The sequence below is a fragment of the Pristiophorus japonicus genome, chromosome 10 (genome assembly GCF_044704955.1).
Source record: "Pristiophorus japonicus isolate sPriJap1 chromosome 10, sPriJap1.hap1, whole genome shotgun sequence".
Classification (NCBI taxonomy): domain Eukaryota; kingdom Metazoa; phylum Chordata; class Chondrichthyes; family Pristiophoridae; genus Pristiophorus; species Pristiophorus japonicus.
This window is the reverse complement of record NC_091986.1, coordinates 141,143,480-141,164,048: the sequence shown is the minus strand read 5'-3', so window position 1 is coordinate 141,164,048 and position 20,569 is coordinate 141,143,480. Positions and strand designations below refer to the sequence as shown.

The window sequence follows — 20,569 nt, the reverse complement described above, 5'->3', positions numbered from 1 at the left end:
CAGGCAGAATCTCGTCATTGACAGGGCAGTAAGTCTACTCACTCTATTTTGAGACTGTTACTGCCCCATTAACTCCAATTCAAGCAAGTTAAAATCAATTCAACTAACTTTGCTTGTTTGGATCACTTCAGTTGCAATGACATTGGCCCTGAAATTCCGATGTCCCAGATCCGTACAAAGTTTCTACGGACCCGGGAAGGCATCGGAAAAGCCGGGTTTCAGTGCGCAATGTGCATGCGCTGAAAACCAGCTTTTCCGATCTGTCAAGTTTCTGGCTTGACAGATCATCCGCAGATCGGGAGCGAGGACATTTGCAGGGCAAGATTTCCGATATTTACAAATATCTTGCCCTGCAAATGTCCTTTAAAATCTTGCGCCTGAAAAAGCAGGCGTATAGCCTACTTTTACAGGCGCAAGTGTTTAAAAATACACGGAAACATTTTAAAATAAAGTTATAAAAACACATTTTATTTTTAAAAACCCTCCCCACTACGGTAAGTTTATTTCAAGATTTAATTAAAAAAAAACTTTTTAAAAAATTGTGAAAATATTTTTTTTATAAGAACTTTAATTTAAATGAATGTTAAATATGAAGTTTATTTTCTATTTTTTATTATGTTTTGGGTGTTTGCGGGGGGTTCCCATTCATAGTAATAGGAGTTCTGGACTTACAGAACTCCTATTACTATGAATGAGAATCTATACTACACCTGATTGGCTGCTGTCTCCAGATCCCGGCCTGCACACGTCCCCACGTGCACGCGCTGCGACGCGCAGTCACGGGAGGCCTCAGGCTCGGAAGTTCCAACGAGCCCAGCAGCAACAGGTAAGTGCGCATCTTTTTTCTCTTTTTCTGTTTGCCTGCGGGAAGAGCTCGAACGGAATTTCAGGGCCAATATTTCCCTACTAAAAATTGTTGAAAGATGCAGAGTCACAGATCCAGTGTATTTGCTACTTCCATGATATTTTTGATTAAGTAATTAAGAGGGGAATTGTAAGCCCTAAAAAGGTGGGTTTGGGTCGGATGGGATGTAGAAAACTTTAAACTCCCAAATGCGAACCTAACCAGCCTCAAACACGTCCACTTCCGGATTTAATGCAAGCGGGACAGGAGACAGGTAGCCAACTTGCTCCCAGGAGGTGGGTTGCTCATTTAAATATTTGAATGAGGCAGTACGCCTCAGTTTTTATCTCTATTTCAAATTTAAACTTGGCTGACTCTGTTTCCCAGCTAAAGGAAGGAGAAGATAGCTGCGTGGAAAAGGTACGTGCCTTTCCACCATTGGTTGTAGGCCAGGAGGAGCAGAAATGTTCCCCCGACACCCCTCGCGATCACCCTCACCTCCCTCCCGACTGAAACCACTACACCAATCACCAACCCGACCCACGATCACCGACCCCCCTCCGATCCTCCATCTTATGCCCGATCCGTCAACGACCACCCATGATCACCCCCCTCTGACCCTACAAGGCACTCTGTACCCATCACCAACCCCCTTGGCATCTCTACCCCAGCAGCACAGACTTCACCTCTGCTGCAGTGTTCCCCGCTTGACAGGGAGCCAAGCCCATCAATCAGGTTTATTTCCAGGTGGGGACCCTGTTAAATAAAAAACATTCACGCTGTGGAGTCAAAACTCCATAGTGTTGGGGACCAAACCAGAACTTCTCCCCTACCCCTTAGAAATATCAACCTAGTAAATATCGGGGCGCAATATCTGTCAGAGAGAGTCGTTACACAGGACCTTTGGGGCAATTTTAACCCAGCCTGCCTGGCAGTTACAATCACCCAGGAGTCTCACTCTCTGCGACTCATTGCCTTCCTGCAGGCTTTGATTTTAACCTACTCTTCTGTGCAGGTGAGAAGGACAGCCACTGAAAATTAAATATGCAGATCGGGTTATTTTAACCATTAGGCTCAGCATGGAAGCAATTCTGGCTTTCCCACCAGGTCTAGTGGGAAGAGGAGCCAGAAGAGGCCTAAATAGGTAAGTTATTTAATTTTTTTTTAACTTTCCTAGTGGGGCCAGGAGAAACAGGAGTACTCCTCTGGGCCCACTAGGAAAATTTAGGCTTCCCCTGCCCCGGGGCCCCCTGCCCCTTGATTTATATGAGTGCCAAGTTCCTCGAATTCTCCTGCCCCCCCGACACTGTGCCCGCGCCCATGGCCAGCTGCCGCTTCTTGCCATTTGCATGTGGAAAACTGTCCGAGGGCGTGCAGACAAAGCCCAGCTGTTAAAATCTCCCAGCTTCACACTGCCGAGGTCAGGATGGTTTGTTCTCCCCCCACCCCCGTTTGATTCCAGCCCAGAGTTAAAATCAGGGCTTATGAGTTTCAATTACATATTTACCCATCATTTTGAAGCAAGTGACCAAACTAAGTGAGCAAAGTGAAGTGAACAGGGAATAAGAAATTGAACAGGTCACAAACAAACGAGTAATGCACAATAATGAAAGGAATTAACCACCTCTCCAGTAACACTAATTAACAAAATGTGATCGAGCCAGTGAATGATACCTAGTAAAATTTCATGCTAATTACAAAATAAATTCTTGGGTTTTAGTTATAAACAAGAAGTTCATAACCTTTTTGATGGGTCAGCGGTGTAAGTGCACAAAGATCTTTCAGCCTGCTGACAAACAATCTTCAGGAAAGCGATTAACAGACACCTTAAGATCAAAATCCTGCTGACAACAGCAATTGGCAGCCTATCCTACATTCTCATTACATAGTGCCTTGCAAGAAGAATGTAATCAGCTTGCTTTGATAAGCAATTACTGAGGTTAGGTAGAAATAATTCACCGAGACAGGAAGAGACAGAATTCAAACACACATCAGAGGGTAGAGGGCAAATTAATCAACGTTTCAAATTGTTTCAGCATGCCCACCCATCTCCAACACACCGCATCTAATATCTCAACAACCACTTTTACAGGTTACATACTGCAACACATATTTGGCTCAGTTAGTAAATAACCCTGAACGTTGTAACGTACATCAAATAAAGAACCATAAGTCTTCAATTTGCAATGTTAAAAAATGTAACCTTATTTAAAAAAAACATTTTACATTTTGGTACAAAATATGCTACCCCAAATGGGGTGGTGTAATATTTCCAAAGAGCACCCAGCACACACAAGCCTTAACATGGCAGAACATTCCAGAATCTCCAGACCTTCTTGTCAGGTGACCTGACTCTCTATTAAACAGCACTGGCTGCAATAACACACGAGTCCACAGTGTGGAGCTACAGGCATTACACTTCTCCCTCCTTAATGAAGAAGTTATTATAACAAACAATCATCAGACAACTTGCATGGTTAGACATAACAAAAGATATGGACTTATTTTGCCATATTTACAAATCAAGCTTAACCACTTGTTTTCTGTTTCGAAGAGGATACCTTCGCTCTCATAGAAAAATAGAAACATAGAAAATAGGTGCAGGCCCGGATCATGGCTGATCATTCACCTCAGTACCCCTTTCCTGCTTTCTCACCATACCCCTTGATCCCCTTAGCCGTAAGGTCCATATCTAACTCCCTCTTGAATATATCCAATGAACTACCATCAACAACTCTCTGCGGCAGGGAATTCCACAGGTTAACAACTCTCTGAGTAAAGAAGTTTCTCCTCATCTGAGTCCTAAATGGCCTACCCCTTATCCTAAGACTGTGTCCCCTGGTTCTGGACTTCCCCAACATCGGGAACAATCTACTCACATCTAACCTGTCCCGTCCCGTCAGAATCTTGTATGTTTCTATAAGATCCCCTCTTATCCTTCTAAACTCCAATGTATAAAGGCCCAGTTGATCCTGTCTCTCCTCATATTTCAGTCCAGCCATCCTGGGAATCAGTCTGGTGAACCTTCGCTGCACTCCCTCAATAGCAAGAACGTCCTTCCTCAGATTAGGAGACCAAAACTGAACACAATATTCCAGGTGAGGCCTCAACCATGGCCTTGTACAACTGCAGTAAGACCTCCCTGCTCCTATACTCAAATCCCCTAGCTATGAAGGCCAACATACCATTTGCCGCCTTTACCACCTGCTGTACCTGTATGCCAACTTTCAATGACTGATGAACCATGACACCCAGGTCTCATTGTACCTCCCCTTTTCCTAATCTGCCGCCATTCAGATAATATTCTGTCTTTGCATTTTTGCCCCCAAAGTGGATACCCTCACATTTATCCACATTATACTGCATCTGCCATGCATTTGCCCACTCACTGAATCTATCCAAGTCACCCTGCAGCCTCTTAGCGTCCCCCTCACAGCTCACACCGCCACCCAGTTTAGTGTCATCTGCAAACTTGGAGATATTACACTCAATTCCTTCATCCAAATCATTGATGCATATTGTAAAGAGCTGGGGTCCCAGCACTGAGCCCTGCGGCACTCCACTAGTCACTGCTTGCCATTCTGAAAAGGACCCGTTTATCCCGACTCTCTGCTTCCTGTCTGCCAACCAGTTCTCTATCCACATCAGTATATTACCCCCAATACCATGTGCTTTGATTTTGCACACCAATCTCTTGCATGGGACCTTGTCAAAAGCCTTTTGAAAGTCCAAATACACTACATCCACTGATTCTCCCTTGTCCACTCTACTAGTTACATCCTCAAAAAATTCCAGAAGATTTGTCAAGCATGATTTCCCCTTCATAAAATCCATGCTGACTTGGACCGATCCTGTCACTGCTTTCCAAATGCGCTGCTATTTCATCTTTAATAATTGATTCCAACATTTTCCCCACCACTGATGTCAGGCTAACCGGTCTATAATTACCCGCTTTCTCTCTCCCTCCCTTTTTAAAAAGTGGTGTTACATTAGCTACCCTCCAGTCCATCGGAACTGATCCAGAGTCAATAGACTGTTGGAAAATGATCACCAATGCATCCACTATTTCTAGGGCCACTTCCTTAAGTACTCTGGGATGCAGACTATCAGGCCCCGGGTATTGATCGGCCTTCAATCCCATCAATTTCCCCAACACAATTTCCCACCTAATAAGGATATCCTTCAGTTCCTCCTTCTCACTGGACCCTCGGTCCCCTAGTACTTCCGCAAGGTTATTTGTGTCTTCCTTCGTGAACTCAGAACAAAAGTATTTGTTCAATTGGTCTGCCATTTCTTTGTTCCCCATTATAAATTCACCTGAATCTGACTGCAAGGGACCTACGTTTGTCTTCACTAATCTTTTTCTCTTCACATATCTATAGAAGCTTTTGTAGTCAGTTATTATGTTCCCTGCAAGCTTCTTCTCGTACTCTATTTTCCCCCTCTTAATTAAACCCTTTGTCCTCCTCTGCTGAATTCTAAATTTCTCCCAGTCCTCAGGTTTGCTGCTTTTTCTGGCCAATTTATATGCCTCTTCCTTGGATTTAACACTATCCTTAATTTCCCTTGTTAGCCACGGTTGAGCCACCTTACCCTCTCGAACAGAACCTTCCAAACATGGTGTCGAATTTCAACTCCTTCAAGGCTGATCCTGAGGGAAGTTTGCCTCCAAGGGATGCCCTTGATTTCCATTTGAACTCTCTCTAACTTCAGACTGTTTGTTTGCTTGACTCGGACTCAGACTTAAATTCTGACTTTCTCTTGGATTTGTTTCTAATACATTGGATGTAGGATATGCTACTGGTGTCTCAAAATTATCTGATGAGTCAGAAATAATTCCCACCTTCAACTACTTTCACGTCTGTAGCTAAAATTTGATCAATGTGAACAAATCTAAACTGTCCATGATCAAACATCTTGACCAAATATGTGCGAGGACCACATATCTTCACCACTCTTCCGAGTAACCACTTTAACCATTTAGGTGATGGTTCTTCATTCTCACCTTCTGATTTAATTTCACACTTCTCTCTTTTAGTCGACCTCTATCATGATTCTCTTTCTGTCTTAAGTGTATCTCTTCTACGGACTGTGCCAAGTTTGATTTTAACAACGAGAATCTGGTTCGTGGCTGTCGTTTGAGAAACAACCCTTTTGGTGTTCTACCAATAGTTGTATGAGGAGTATTATGATACGTAATTTAAAAATTAGCCAATTTGTGGGCCAATGACAACTGTTGTTTCTTTGGTTTGGATCCAACATCTGTTTGATGAGGGCATGTTTTACAATTTGTACAGTGCGCACTGCTGCACCATTCGAAGCAGGGTGGTATGGTGGAACCTTGGTACGTTTCACACCATCTTTGCTCATGAACTGTGCAAATTCTTCTGAATGAAATTGTGGTCCATTATCAGAAACAATTTCTTCTGGGAGGCCAAATGAAGAAAATAAACTTCACAAAATGTCTAATGTTTTACTTGTTGTTATTTTCCACATTGGAAACACCTCGACCCACTTCGAATGGCTATCAATCACAATGAACAATTGTTGTCCTCCTAGCTCAGCAAAATAGATATGTATCCTTTGCCACACCCTGGGAGGCCATTTCCATGGCTGTAATGGTACTGATGGTGATTGCTTGTTTACCGATTGACATGTCGTACACTGACTGACGATGTACTCTATATCTTCCTCAAGACCTGGCCACCATAAGTAACTACGTGCAAAACTCTTGGTCAAGCACATTCCCAGGTGCTGGTCATGGAGGTCTCCTAATTATTTGGACCTGAATTTATTTGGTATAACCACTCTTGCACCCCACATGATACAATCTTTATCGACTGATAATTCATTCCTATGAATGAAGAATGGATGAATATCTTTGTTACCTGGTTTGGCCAGCCATTTGCAATATAATCATACACCTTTGACATAACTGGGTCACGTTTGGTTGTTCTACCAATCTCTTCAGCTGTGACTGGCAGTTCATCAATGTTTGAAAAATAGAACACTTCTTCCCTATCGGGTGTAACATGATGGGGAAGGCAATCTAGACATAGCATCAACATTACTGTGATCAGCTGATTGTTTGTATCCAATATCATATGTATATGCTGACAAAATCAAAGCCCATCTCTGCATTCGGGCTGCAGCTAATATTGGAACTGGGGACTTTGGATGGAAGATTGCTGTCAGGGGCTTATGGTCCATAACAATGGTAAACTTACGACCATACAAGTATTTGTGGAACTTCTTGACCCTAAAAATTAATGTCAAAGCTTCGTTTTGCGCATAATTACGCTCACTGGCACTGAGAGTGAGTGAAGCAAAAGCAATTATTCTCTCTTCCCCACTACATAATACATGAGAGATCACTGCCCCAACTCCATACGGAGAGGCATCACATGCTAGCTTGATCTCCTTAGATACGTCATAGTGAACTAACATGATGCTCTCTACCAATTTGCTTTTACACTCCTTGAATGCTGCATCGCATTCTTCTGACCACTTCCAATGGACCTGTTTTTTTCAATAGTTCATTCAGTGGATGTAACACTGTAGCCAAATTTGGTAGGAACTTCCCATAATAGTTCAAAAGACCCAAAAATGATGAAAGTTCAGTGACATTCTTGAAAGTGGGTACATTTCTGATTGCATCCAGCTTTCCCTTGGTTGGATGTAAACCATCTTTGTCTACTCTGTACCCTTAGTACTCAACAGAGTTTTTAAGTAACTCACACTTGCAAGCAAACACTCGTACTCTGTGCTTCTCTAGCCATTTGAGGACTTCATTCAATATGTTATTATGAATTTGCCTATTTGGTGCTGAAATTAATATGTCATCTAAATAACATACTACCCCTTCAGTACCTTGCAAAATCTGGTTCATCACCCCTTGGAATATGGCAGGGGTGGAAGACACTCCAAACGGTAGCCTATTAAATTGATATAGGCTTAGATGAGTATTTATAGTCAAGCCTGACTTGGACTCCTCATCTAGTTCAAGCTGTAAGTAGGCATTCGTAAGATCCAGTTTTGAGAAGATCTGACCACCTGTCAGTGTTGTGAACAAAGCTTCTATATTTGGCAGTGTGTTGGGGACATTACCCTCTAGAACCTGGTTTATGGTTACTTTATAATCGCCACACAATCTTACTTTACCATCGGACTTAGGTACCACAACAATGGGTGTAGCCCAATTACATCGATCTGTCTTAGAAATAATGGGTCCAAATTTTGCCCTCCGTTTTTTTCCGCGACCTCCGAGCCCCCCCGCCGACATTTTACCTCAGAAGCAGCGCCGAAAAAACTCCCTGCCATCATGGCCGACTCTCGGACTATCTGTGGAGCTGGCGTGGCGTACAGTGAAGAGAGGGGGGCGGAGCTCAGTCCGTGCTGGCCGCGCACAGCCAGCGGGGGGGGCGGAGGTGGGGTGGACGCAGGGCCTAATCTGGGTGACTGTGTGAGTGCCGGCAGCACACGCATGCGCTTTACAGTGTTTGCACATGCTCAGTGGGGCAATAACATTGGCAATCGGCCATTTTTAAAGGGAAAACCTCTCACTGAGTTTTGGATGCCTGCTTGATGTTTTGAAAGCTATAGGAGCGCTGATTGGACTACTCGGCAATAATCAGCTGCTAAACCTCCACAAGGAGTGCTGCACAGGTGAGAATCATTCATTGCTGCAAGCAAAATAAGGACTTTGTGTTTTAAAAATTACTGAGTGTCAATTCAATAGAGCAACACCATGCCCCAAGAACGAAGAATTTCCCACATTAAGAAGTGGAGGTACTAGTGAATGTAATCGAGGAAAGATGGCAGGAGCTGGATACGAGCAACAGTGGTCATGCAAAAGTGCCACCCAGAGAAGTTAATAAACGCTGGAACAAACTTGCAGAAGATTACTGAGCAGTGGTGAATACCACGAGAAATGGAAGGCAGTGTAAAAAGTATTGTGTTCCTAACACAGATGAGACTGCACACAGGGAGGTTAAAGTAACAGTGACCTCAGTCTTTAATAAGACACTCCACAGTGAGGAACAGGCCTTAGGGGCCGGCTTATATACAGTGTTCCCAAGGGATGCTGGGATCTCTTGGGACTTCAAGGGATGCACTCCCTGGTGGCAGAACATGGGAGTGCATGCTTTAAGAATACACAACATCACTCCCCCCCCAAAGTCAAAGTGAAAACTATTTACAAGGTGAGGTGGTCGGGAGCCATTCTTTCTCTGGTGGACCGCCTTGGTACAAATGTCAGTTCTGGTGTGTTGGCTGTGCCCTCGCTGGGCTGGAATGTTGTTGGCCCTGCAGGGCTGCTGGGTGAGCCTGGCCTTGCTGGGCTGTTGGGTGTGATGGGTTCGATTTCCTGGTCTGACGTGGTGTCGATCCTTTGAGTGTGTGTTGTGGGCTCAAAAAAGGTGGCGTCTGCTGTAGTTGTTCAGGGCAGTCTGTGAACCGCAGCCTAATTTGGTCCAGGTGCTTTCTGAAAATTTGTACATTGTCTAGTTCGACTACAGACACCCTACTCCCTTCTTTAGCTATCACCGTGCCCGCGATCCACTTGGGACCATGTCCATAGCACATACACAGGGTCATTCAGATCAATTTCCCGTGACACAGTGGCGCGACCATCGTTTACATTTTGTTGCTGCCGCCTACTCTCTACCTGATCCTGCAGGTTGGGGTGAACCAGCCAGAGTCTGGTTTTAAGTGTCCTTTTCATGAGTAGCTCAGCCGGGGGCACCCCTGTGAGCGAGTGGGGTCTCATACAGTAGCTGAGCAGTACTCGGGATAGGCGGGTTTGGAGTGAACCTTCTGTGACTCGTTTAAGGCTCTGTTTGATTGTTTGTACTGCCCGCTCTGCCTGCCCATTGGAGACTGGTTTAAATGGGGCCGAGGTGACATGTTTGATCCAATTGCGGGTCATGAATTCTTTAAATTCGGCACTGGTGAAACATGGCCCGTTGTCACTGACCAGTATGTCAGGCAGGCCATGGATGGCAAACATGGCCCTCAGGCTTTCAATGGTGGCGGTGGCGGTGCTTCCCGATATTATTTCATATTCAATCCATTTTGAAAAAGCATCCACCACCACCACAGGAACATTTTACCGAGAAACGGGCCCGCATAGTTGACATGGTCTGGAGGGCCAGGACCACAAACTTAGTGGTGCCTCTCTGGGTGCGATGCTCAACTGAGCACACATGCTGCATTGCCGTACACAGGACTCTAAGTCAGAGTCGATACCGGGCCACCACACGTGGGATTTGGCTATCGCTTTCATCATTACTATACCCGGGTGTGTGCTGTGGAGATCCGAGATGAACGTCTTCCTGTCCTTTTTGGGTAGTACTACGCGGTTACCCCACAACAGGCAGTCTGCCTGAATGGACAGCTCATCCTTTCGCCACTGGAACGACTTGATTAGCTCTTGCATTTCAACGGGGATGCTGGCCCAGCTCCCATGCAGTACACAGTTTTTTTACTAGGGACAGCAGAGGATCTTGGCTGGTCCAAGTCCTAATCTGGTGGGCCGTGACAGGTGATTTATCATTTTCAAATGCTTCCATGACCATCAACAAGTCTGCGGGCTGCGCCACCATCAACAAGTTTGCAGGCTGCGCCATTTCCACCCCCGTGATGGGCAATGGTAGACGACTGAGAGCATCCACACAGTTCTCGGTGCCTGGCCTATGGCGGATGGTATAGTTATACACTGATAGCGCGAGTGCCCACCTTTGTATGCGGGCTGAGGCATTAGTATTTATCCCCTTGTTTTCAGTGAACAGGGATATGAGGGGCTTGTGATTGGTTTCCAGCTCAAATTTGAGGCCAACCAGGTACTGATGCATTTTCTTTACCCCGAACACACACGCTAATGCCTCTTTCTCAATCATGCTGTAGGCCCTGTCGGCATTAGACAATCTCCTGGAGGCAAAGGCGACAGGTTGCAACTTCCCCGCAACATTCGCTTCTTATAAACCCGACTCCGTACGACGACGCATCACATGCTAGCATAAGTCTTTTACACGGGTTATGCATGCAAGCAGCTTGTTGGAGCATAAAATATTTCTGGCTTTCTCAAAAGCAATTACTTGGTTTTTTTCCCCATATCCAGTTCTCACCTTTACGCAATAACACATAAAGGGGCTCTGAGAGGGTGATTAACCCCGGTAGGAAGTTACCAAAATAATTGAGAAGTCCCAGGAACGGCCGCAGCTCCGTGACATTCTGGGCGCGTTCCTGATAGCCTCTGTCTTGGTGTCTGTGGGCTGAATGCCGTCCGCCACGATCTTTCTCCCCAAAAACTCCACTTCTGTTGTCATGAAGAAGCACTTCGACCTCTTCAGCCACAGCCCTACGCAATCCAGTTGCTGGAGGACCTCCTCCAGGTTTTGTAGGTGCTCGACGGTGTCCCGACCCATGACCAATATGTCATCCTGAAAAACCACCGTGCGTGGTACCGACTTGAGTAGGCTCTCCATGTTTCTCTGGAAGATCGCTGCAGCCGACCGAATCCCAAACAGGCATCTATTGCAGGTGAACAGTCCCTTGTGCGTGGTGATGCAGGTGAAGCCCTTCGAAGACTCCTCCAGCTCCTGCGTCATGTAGGCCAAAGTCAGGTCGAGCTTGGTGAACGTCTTGCCTCTTGCCAGCGTCGCAAATAGGTTGTCTGCCTTAGGGTATTGGTCCTACAGCGAGAAATGATTAATAGTTACTTTATAATCGCCACAACCTCTGATCGTGCCATCACTTTTGAGTACTGGAACAATCGGGCTAGCCCACTTGCTGAATTCCACTGGGGAGATGATGCCCTCACGTTGCAGCCTGTCCAGCTTGATTTCCGTTCTCTCCCTCATCATGTGAGATACCGCTCACACCTTGTGGTGAATGGGTCGTGCCTCTGGGATCCGCACCTTCACCCCGGAAAAGGTTCCAATGCCAGGCTCAAAAAGGGAAGGAAATTTGTTAAGAACATGGGTACATGAGGCCTCATCGACATGTGAGAGCGCTCAGATGTCATCCCAGTTCCAGCGGATTTTGCTCAGCCAACTCCTCCCAAGCAGTGTGGGGCCATCACCCAGGACAATCCAGAGTGGCAGTTTGTGCACCGTGCCCTCATAGGTGACCTTGACCATGGCGCTGCCCAGGACAGTGATGAGCTCTTTGGTGTACGTTCTCATTTTCGTTTGGATGGGGCTCAGGGCTGGTCTGAGTGCCTTGTTGCACCACAGTCTCTCAAACATCTTTTTACTCATGATGTATTGGCTAGCACCAGTGTCCAATTCCATGGCTACGGGTAAGCCATTCAATTTTACATTTAGCATTATAGGTGGACATTTCGTCGAAAATGTGTGCACCCCGTGTACTTCAGCATCTGCCTCCTCTCTCTGAGGCTCGAAATTGCTTTGATCCACCATGGACCGATCTTCCTCTGCCACGTGGTGGTTAGCAGGTTTTGCAGAGCTTGCAGCTCGTCTGCAAGCTCGTTGGAGGTGCCCCATTGTTCCATAGCTCTTGCAAACATACCCTTTGAAGCAGCATGAATAGGCTGAATGGAAGCCTTCACAATGCCAACAAGGTGTGAATTGCCTTGCATTCATCCTTTGTTGCGGACTGTGAGTTATCTGGGTCACCTGAGGCCTGCTGGCAGTTGCAGACTCCTGGTTTCAGCCTTGTACATTTCTGCTCACAAACACAGTTCCAGTTAATTTATGAACATTGCTCGCACTTGTGTGCTGAGAGATTTATTTGGTGTCACTGGTGAACATAAAAGCCTGTGCTATCGCAATGGCCTTACTGAGGGTCGGTCTCTCTACAGTCAAAAGTTTCGTAGGATGGTCTCGTGGCCAATGCCCAGTACAAAAAAGTCTCTGAGCATCTTCTCCAGGTAGCCATCAAACTCACATTGTCCTGCAAGTCGCCTTAGCTTGGCGACGTAGCTTCCTGACCTTCAGATCGCTGGCACGTGTAGAACCGATACCTCGCCATCAGCACACACTCCCTCGGGTTAAGATGCTCCCGAACCAGTGTACACAGCTCCTCATACGACGTTTCTGTGGATTTTACCGGAGCCAGAAGATTCTTCATGAGGCTGTAGGTCGGTGCACCGCAGACCGTGAGGAGGACTGCTCTCCGTTTTGCAGCGCTTCCTTCTCCGTCCAGCTCGTTGGCTACAAAGTACTGGTCTAGCCGTTCGACATAGGCTTCCCAGTCCTCACCCTCCGAGAACTTCTCCAGGATGCCCACAATTTGCTGCATCTTTGCGTTGGATTCATATACTCATCGCCAGTTATTGTGTTCCTAACACAGATGAGATTGCACACAGGAAGGTTAAAGTAACAGTGACCTCAGTCTTTATTAAGACACTCCAGAGTGAGGCACAGGCCTTAGAGACTCCCAAGGGATGCTGGGATCCCTTGGGACTTCAGGGGATGCGCTCCCTGGTGACGGAACTTGGGAGTGCATGCTTTACAGATACACAACAAAAAGAAATAGCAGGACCTTGGTCAAGCAGTTAGTGTATGTTTCATTTGTCAATGGAATTGCATCTGTAAATGTGACCATCTGTATATGTCCCACCCTGCAGAAAGACACCCTCTCTAACAAGTTATGTTTTCATCTTTGCAGAAGAAATTGGCCCACAGCAAAAGAGAAAGAACTCGAACAGGAGGAGGCCCACCAAATCTGCACCCACTGACACCCTTGGAACAGAGGGTTGCTGCTTTGATGGGTCCTAGCTGGAGAAAAGCAACCAGTACTGCACAAGCTGGGCCCACACGTGAGGGAGAAGGTAAGTACTGAAAATTACTCGTGGCCCTTCAAATCAACCTGCTGCCTGGCCTGCTACGTGTGAGCCTACTCATGCCACCCATCCTGCCCCCTCTGTTGCTAACCATTTGACTGTTCTGTTATATTTTGCAGAACCTGATGCCAATCGTGAAGATACAGAAGAAGATTCAGACGCGGGTGAGCCAGACCAACTTTGTAGCGGGGAGGGGGTGGCCATGGAGAGGTATGATTTCTGATTCGTCATTCCGTGGTTTCAGCTCATCCCAGTCCCTGCATAGTGGTTTAGGGTCTGGTTCAACATTCTGTGGTTTCAGCTCGTCCCAGTCCCTGCATAGTGGTTTACGGTTTGGTCCGACATTGGATGCTTTCGAAAGTCCAGAGGTTGCGGATTCCAGTGCTGCTGGAATGCAGTATGGATCATTCAGTGCCCCAATATTCCAGCCTGCGCCTCCCAGCGCTGCTGGAATGCAGTATGGAACACTCAATGCCCCACTGTCCGAGGTTCTGGGTCCCACTCCTGCTGGAATGCAGCATGGAACACCCAGGGCCCCACTGTCCCAGCCTGCGACTCCCAGTACTGGTGGAATGCAGCCTGTAACATCCATGGCCACACCTTCCCAGCCTGCACCTCACACTGGAGGGATTTCATGAGACAGACCCAAAGCGAAGCCAACGAGAAATGTACCACGCTGTCCTGAGCTGGAGGGTGCAACAGATGTGGCTCAGGTGATGGCATTGGGTATGGAGACCAATGAGCTTACCCGATCACTCGTGAACACCGTCAGTGGGGTGGGTGATGAGGTAACGACACCGACGGCAGAAATAGCAATAATGTCACGGGACATGAGGGAGAACATTTCAGAGGCAGCGGGAACGGCGGCACAGGCCATCAGGGAGGTAGCTGCTGCAATCAGGGAACACAGCCAGGCCAATCCACTGCCACTCCCACGCAGTAGAGACCCACGCCGTAACGCCCCCATCCCCCCTCTACCATCACCCCCCATGAAGCAGTGCACATTTAGCGAGATGTGGATCTGAGATGGGTGCAGACTTTCTTTGCTGATGTTTTTGTTGTTGTTGTTGATTTTACTCTTGTAACTGTTTTCAAATATAAATTGTTTTGTAAGTGATGTAACTTTACAAGACTAAAGTGACCTTAAAGTTTTTAAGTGATCTTAGAGTGTAAGTTTTTTCTAATGGAAATTGTTTTGTAAGTTTTGTAACTTTACAACTTATAAGTGATCTTAGAGTTTTTAAGTGATCTTAGAGTGTAAATATTCTCATATTTTGTAAGTTATTTAATTTCACACCTAAAAAGTGATCTTGAAGTTTAAGTGATTTTAGAGTGTAAGATTTTTCACACTGAAATTGTTTGGTAATTTTTGTAACTTTACAAGTTTATAAGTGATCTTAAAGTTTTTAAATGATCTTAAAGAGTCATATTAAAGTACAGTTTGATTAAAAAAATTATTTTATTGCATTAAAGTGAAGTACATTCTAAAATTTTCAATAAAATATTTTTTACATCAAAACTGAATCATGTATCATTAACACAACACACAGCCCAGCTCTTCTCACTCCTCAAACAAGATAAGAAACCCAAAGGTCTTTTGTTCTCTCCCCATCCCCTCCCGTCATATGACTTCTCGATCCTTCGTCAGCACTCGCATCCCCCACCCCCCACAGCCTGCACAGTTCAGCCTTCTCCCTCCCTCCCACCACCAGCTCCCACCCGCTCCCCACAGCCTTCCGTGTTCTTTCTCCGTTTCTCTCTCCCCTCCATCCCCTCCCCCCCACAGCCTGCCGCATTCTTTCTCTGTTTCTCTCTGCCCTCTCCCCGTGCCCCCCATCCCCCCACAGTTTGCCGTGTTCTTTCTCCATTTCTCTCCCCTCCTCCCTCCTGCCCCCACCCCCCCCCACAGCCTGCCGTGTTCTCCTGATTCTTGCCCTGGCCGAAGGGCTTGCCGGTGTTCCGCACCTTGCCCTGGCCAAACGGACTCCAGCACGGCCAGCCTTCAGTTTAAGGTAGGATTTGATGCAGTATTTTTATTTATTACTTGAATTATTTATTTCACTTCTTTATTTTTTATTGAATTGTTATTACTGCTTGTGCTTTGTTTGGTGCTTGGTGGTGCTTGAAATGTTGTTACTTGCGCCGATTCCTTAACTGTAAGGTCTTTCTGTGCAGACAAAAGTGGACACATACGCTGCCCTAAGTTAGTTTAGTACAACTTTTTTCTGGCCAAATTGGCATAAATGGTTTAAGGGGCTGGGAACACCCCCTTTTGAAAAAAAACACTGACCTAACAAAAAATCTAACTAACTCACTTACACTGGTGCAAATTAAATGGCCATATTTGCAACTAAAAAGATACACTAGAAAAATCAACTTACATCAAAAAAAATGGTGCAACTCAAGGGGAAATTTGGGCCCAATGTTCTCAGTCTCTAGTTTTTTGAGTTCTTGCTCAACTTTCTCCTCGAGTGCATATGGTACGGGATGTGGCTTGTAGTAAACCGGTCTAGCATCCTTCTGTACCCTGACACTCGCCTTGGAGCCTTGGATCGGACTACCTGTTTCGCAGAACACCTTCGGATAATTCTTGATGACATCGTCCTTTGACGCAAATCTCGTTTCAACACGAAAAATCTCACTCCAATCCAGCTTCAGTGATCCCAACCAATTTCTTCCTAGTAAGGCAGGCTTGTCTCCTGCCACTACTATTGGAGGCAAGCTCTGAACTTGATCCTTGTATTTCACTGGTACAGTGATACGACCTACCACAGGAATGTTCTCTCACGAGTAGCCTCGCAACTCTATCTTGGAGTTCTCCAGTGGAAAATCCCGCAATTTGTCGAGGTATAGTGACTCCAGTACTACACTCACGGATGCACCAGTGTCGATCTCCATGGGTATCTTGATTCCTACAACCTCTATGTGGATTGTGATACTTTTCGAATCACTGTCCGTTAACTTCATGTTCCTGATGACGTTTAGCTCTAACATCTCCTCGTCCTGTTGTTTTTCTTCCATGCTATGTAGTCTCTGGGGATTTCTACTCATAGCTTTGAAAACTGGTTTATCCTTTAGTTGGCATGCCTTCGCAAGAAGCCCCATTTTCCTGCAGAAGAAACACTCTGTCTTCACATATGGACAATTTTGAGCAATGTGTTGTCACAGGCACCGATAGCAGGACTTCAATGCTCTGTTACCATTGCCAGTTTCTGAGACTTTGGGCCCCCACCGCCTTTTACTTTGAACCTGCAAGCGATTCACCTCAGTTGTCTGATGACTGAAAATAGTATGATATTCTCGGGAATATTGGTCGGCCATTCTCATTGACAGAGCTGTCTGACAAGCTAAATCAAAAGTCAAGTTAGGAGTTGTCAATAACTTTTTTTTGATCACGTCATTTCTCATCCCACAAACAAAGCGGTCACGCAATGCTCGGTCCTGAAAGTTTCCGAAATTACAGTGAATAGATAGCTTTTTTTAATGCTACAATGTACTCACTGATATTTTCTTTGGCCTTCTGATTTTGTTTTTCGAAACGATAACTTTCAGAAATTTTTAAGGGGAAGGGGCTGTAGTGCTGCTCTAATTAGTTTGAGCTCAAATTTCCCAGGAGTTGCTCCGTTTTTTTGGAGCAAGTAGCTTTTTTTGGAGTAACTTAAAAATCGCAAATTTCCCCATTTAACTTGCTCCAGTGTAAGTTAGTTAGTTAGGTTTTCTTTTTAGTTTCGTTTTTTTTCTCCAAAAGAAGGCGTGACCAGCCACTTACACCTGTTTTGGCCATAGAAGCAAATATGGCCAGCTGAAAGTTACTCCAAACTAACTTAGGCCAGTATATGTGGCCACTTTTGTAGGCACAGAAAAACCTTACCTACATTTAAGAAATCAGCGCAGGTAGCCAGAGATAGGGAGGGGGGCGGGGCGGGGGTGTGAGGGGAAGGTGAGTTAGAGGATTCCAAAGCTCTAAATACCTTCACAACATCAGCACAACATTACAACACCTTCAGCACAACAGTTGCACAACATCACCACAAATAAATGAAAGATAAATCAGCTACAGAAAATAGAGCAGTCCTATCTTGTCGACTGCAGAATGCACTAGCTAGCCCTCCCGCTAGGGGCGGCAGGCACGCATGACTGTAGGAGTGAAGGATTTTTACTTTTTACAGTTGGCCCTAAATGTTGCATGGTCCTAATGGAGGATGATTCAGTTTTGATGCAAAGTATCTTTTATTGTGAATTTTACAGTGCACTTCAACGATACAAACAACAACAGCCACAGTAGGAAAGAAAGTCGACACCCATCCCTCACCCACATCTCGTGGAAATTGTACTTTCTTATAGGGTCGGTGATGATGGTGGGGGGGGTGTTGGGGGCTCGGCTTGGATCTGACCGATGGCTGGTGCGTAGAGTGAAGTGGGAGTGAAATTTGAGTTGATGGCCTTTGTGCCCTTATTGCAGAAGCCAGCTCCCTCATGGCCTGTGCCATCGTCTGCACACCCTCTGAAATGCCCGCCCTGCCTTCCCGTCTAGTGCAGAGATTTCACCCGATAGTGTGGCGACCTCATCACGCACCCCACTGATGGCCGCCACAAGTGATCTTGTGAGGGCATTGGTCTCCTCACCCAATGAAAAAACTGATTTACTTCTGCTGAGGGCTGCATCTCAGGAGAGACTGGTCAGCTTCTCCTTCCCCTCGCCATGAGTCTACCTAGTAGCACCCCTCCAGTGCGAGGCGCAGGTTGGAACGGTGGGGCACTGGGTGTCTCAAGATGCATTTCCCGACCGCCACTCGGACCCGCGACCTCGGAAGGTGTGAACCCATGGAAGGTTGCTGAGGAGCTAATGGAGGGTTCTGGCTGTGTGATGCCCTGTGATATGTCCTGATCGATATTGCAGTCAGCATTCTCCTGAGCACACATTTCCATGGACCCCTCCACCCCCCACCCGCCTTGGTCTGGAGCGGATGCATCTGCATCCTCAGGATCTTGAGGAGTGTTGTCTTCTTCTGCAAAATACAACACAACAGTCAAATAGTTAGCAGCACAGGAGGGGGCAGGATGGGTGGCATGAGTAGTCTCACGCGTAGCAGGCTAGTCAGGAGGTTGATTTGAAGGGCCACTATGCATTTTAATGACTCACCCTCACCCTCGCGTGTGGATCCAGCTTGTGCAGAACTTATTCTTTTTCTGCCGGTGTGAGTCAGCAAGGCAGCAACCCTCTGTTCCAGGGGTGTCAGTTGGTGCAGACTTGGCAGACCTCCTCCTGTTCTAGTTCTCTCCCTCTTATTGTGGGCCAAGTTCTTCTGTAAAGATGAAAATATAAATTGAGAGACATGGTGTGCTTCTGATGGGTGGGACACATACAGATGGTCACATTTTCCACTGCAATTCAATTTAAAGATGAAGATATTACTTACACTCACTATTTGATCAATGTCCTGGCATTTCTTCTTGCACTGGCTTCCAGATCTTGCAGTGTTGACCTCAGTGGAGAATTCTTCCGACAACGAGGTTCCATGTTTTCCTCATGTCCTTGGGGGAGACCTTTGATGGACCACTCTTGTTGATATCCAGCTCCAGCCATTTCTCCTCAATAACCATTACTAATTTCTCCACTTCCTCATGGAGGAAATTCTTGGTTCTTTTTGCACGCTCTTGCGCCATTCATCTATTGGACTCTAACGCAGGTAATGTTCAAAGATCACACTTACACCTCTCTTACACCTATCTAGAACTCCTTTCCATTCCCTCAGCCACACAAACATCAATATTCGCACCTCACCTTTATAAATGCTCCATAGCCACTTATTCTGAGGACGCTCTCCCTTTAATTGGCCGATTGCCATGATTCCTGTTACACTGCGCGTGCGCTCAGACTGAAGCGTCCATTGCACATGCGCGCACACTCAAACAGTCATGCGTGCCTCTGCCGGCATTGCACGACATGCTGGGCCCAAGCCCCGCCACCCCTGCCGGCCGCGAGCTCTGCTGCCCCTCCCCCCCATCCCAGACTCTGCTGCGCAATGCTGATGGATCTGGACAATGAGGGAGTGGCCAAATTACAAGGTAGATTTTTGGCGCTTTTTTTCCTCCAGGAAGTCGGCACACCACATCGAGATATGCTGCTCTAAGCGGCTGGGGAAATTTGGGGCCTTATTTCCTTTGGCTTGTCAGGCACAAGCAAATTTATCAGCATTTCAAACACCTCAGGCCCTGCTTCAGTTAAGAAAATTGCCCTTTTTCGTTCCAACACCGCCCGGTTCTGGTTTTCATTATCGGGGTCTTTGATTATATTATTTGCGGCGAAAAACTTTTCTTGCCGATCCACATACGCTCTGAAACTTTCTCGGTCACGTTGAAATTCCCCCAAATGCCCTATTACTCCCATAAACATGGCCATACTGGACTCTGGCAGTTCAAACAAGTGTGCTTGCAATTTACCTCGGATTTGGAGTTGTTAATCAAAACAGAAAAGCTCTCAAAGTCTCTCTGTCGGCTGGCTGAATCCTCCACCATCAAAAATTTCAGCTTTATTTTATCCAATTAATCCATTCTCGCCCCCATTGTAATATTTCCAGAGAGCACCCAACATATACAAGCCTTAAGATGGCAGAACATTCCAAAATCTCCAGACCTTCTTGTCAGGTGACCTGGCTCTTTAGTAAACAGCACTGGCTGCAGTAACACAAGAGTCCACAACGTGTAACGACAGACATTACAGGCGGATAATTCAAATTAAATGAATATTCTCTGCCCGAATGCATGGGGCAGAGAATAGAGGGAAATTGGCCTCTTTCTCGACTTTTTAAATTTGTTGCGGTGGTATTTGGGGTGGCTGAAGGATAGAAGTGCTTTGGGGGCAGGGCAGAAGGCTGGTGGTGTCATCAGCGCCATGCTGACGCATAGCAACGTCCCTC

At 46.2% G+C, this 20,569-nt stretch overlaps 1 protein-coding gene and 1 long non-coding RNA gene across 2 annotated transcripts in view; one reads left to right on the top strand and one right to left on the bottom strand.

Annotated features, from left to right (window-relative positions):
- Positions 1-20,569, bottom strand: part of LOC139275111 (E3 ubiquitin-protein ligase SH3RF3-like) — a 591,968-nt gene that overhangs the window by 243,172 nt on the left and 328,227 nt on the right. The window lies entirely within an intron of this gene.
- Positions 791-14,828, top strand: LOC139275112 (uncharacterized). Its single transcript, XR_011595673.1, has 3 exons — positions 791-826; positions 13,475-13,637; positions 13,769-14,828. It is a non-coding gene; the product is annotated as an uncharacterized lncRNA (long non-coding RNA).